This window comes from Sapajus apella, unplaced genomic scaffold, assembly GCF_009761245.1.
Source record: "Sapajus apella isolate SASKATOON/1434 unplaced genomic scaffold, GSC_monkey_1.0 scaffold8, whole genome shotgun sequence".
Lineage (NCBI taxonomy): Eukaryota > Metazoa > Chordata > Mammalia > Primates > Cebidae > Sapajus > Sapajus apella.
This window is the reverse complement of record NW_022436948.1, coordinates 22,773,402-22,775,717: the sequence shown is the minus strand read 5'-3', so window position 1 is coordinate 22,775,717 and position 2,316 is coordinate 22,773,402.

Sequence of the window (2,316 nt, the reverse complement as noted above, 5' to 3'; positions counted from 1 at the left end):
AATATGCAAATCAAACTTGAGTTGCCAGGTACTTTAAGGGTAAGATTTTTCTGGTAACAATGGTTAGGTGGGAAAGGCCTGCAATCAGAAACATGAGGCACAGTAAATGATCTCCGAAGGCTCATGTATTAAGTTTAATAGAGCATTTACTGGATATAAGGAATAAGAAGAAACTATAAAGCTGTGTGTGTATGTGTATGTTTGTTGGTATTCGCTGTTATCTGTGTATACACATTCTCTTATTCCCAAACAGGAGGCAATGGTCATTGTCCTGGATCCTGGCTGCTTCTTTGCACCACTCAAAACTGCCTTCTCTTGGAATGCAGGCTGCATCGTTATTTAAGCCGGACTTTGCCTTCGCTATCATTATCTGGCATCTTCTAACAACTTCTTCTTCTTTACTTCACTCAGTCATTTTGTTTCAAAGAAGTTCATAGATAAGCAGTAAAATCAAACATTTAGATTTGGTAGCAGCAAAGAGGTGAGTATGACTAACATTTGACCTATGTAAGTGACGTATTTGTTACAGCTTATCTAGAATATTTGCCTCTCATAATAATTATTTAAAATATATCACTAGGGTTGGCATTGCTAAATTAGGCATTGTAACTTCCATTATATTTTAACCAAGTAACAAAATTATAAGCCAATTTAAAAACTATTGCCATCTATAATAGTATACAAAATCAACATATTGTTTTAAATTGTTTGGTAAAATTTTATAATACAGTCAATTAGTTGGCATGACAATAATTTTTAAGTATCTGATATTTACAAAAAGGATTGTAATTTTCATAGGTCGTCGTGGTTTAAATACACTTTTATATATCTTTCCAGTTGAAATAATTATACTTCAGGGCCAGGCATGGTGGCTCATGCCTGTAATCCCAGCAGTTTGGGAGTCTGAGGTGGGTGGATCACTTAAGGCCAGCATTCTTTCTTCCATGCTGGATGCTTCCTGCCTGATATATTTTTCAAATCTCATCTTGAATTGTAGCTCCCATAATCCCCTTGTGTTGTGGTAGGGACCCAGTGGAAGATAACTGAATCATGGGGGCAGTTTTCCCTATACTTTTCTTGTGGTAGTGAATAAGTCTCACGAGATCTAATGGTTTTATAAGGGGAAATTCCTTTTACTTGGCTGTCACTCTTGTCTGCTGGATGCGAGATGTGCCTTTCACCTTCCACCATGATTGTGAGGTCTCCCCAGTCATATGGAACTGTAAGTCCATTAAACCTCTTTCTTTTGTAAATTTGCCAGTGTAGGGTACGTCTTTATCAGTACTGTGAAAATGTACAAATACATCAGTTCTTCAGCATTTGAACTCTTGGACTTACACCAGTGGTTTGCCAAGGTCTCTCAGGCCTTTGGCCACAGACTGAAGGCTGCATTGCCAGCTTCCCTGCTTCCGAAGTTTCAAGATTCGGACTGATCCACCACTTATTCCTTTGCACCTCAACTTGCAGATGGTCTAACATGGAGTTTACCTTTTGAGCATGTGAGTCAATCTTCTTTAATAAACTCACTTTCATTTATACGTCTATCTTATTCATTCTGTGCCTCTGGAGAGCCCTGGCTAATACACTCTTTAAGCTGTAGTATTTTTAATGGAGTCAACACCTACCCTCAGTATAAAATAGACCTACTCATTCTAAACTATGTCTATGCAACACTCAAAATTCGATGCATAACCTTAGAGGTAGCATTTTCCTCCAAATTCTTAAGGCCCTCTTTGAGTCTAAACAAACCAAATACTATTTTTCTTCTAAAATTATGTAGGTAAATGACATTCTTCAAGGTGGTCCAGATTCTCTAGTGTAATCAATTAGTTGGCACTACAATAATTACTAAATATCTGATATTTCCAAAGAGAATTTTGTTTTTTATAGTTCTTTATGGCTTAAATACACTTTCATATACTTTATTTTCTAGTTGGAATAATTTTAGCTTAGGATACAGTAGGAAATGGGTTTCAAAAATATTTTATATAAAAAATAAGCAAAAATCATGCTATACCCAATCTTCTTCTTACTCTGGGAACATCTTAGAGTTTTGTGGCCTTTTTTCTATTAAGTTATGACCTAGATACGGGTTAAAAAACCTCAAGTCTGACTGCTTGTGCTCTTGCTCCTTCTCTCTCTGTACAAATAGTTAATTTCACAGGGGCTGCCACTTTTCCATATTCTCCCCTTTCCAAGATACATTTACTCTTCCTACTTTCATAGGATAGACAGAAGTTCTCATTTAGACATGACTAGTGAGCTACAGAATAACCTGAATTATGAAGAGTATTTTCTATATATTAATTTAATATT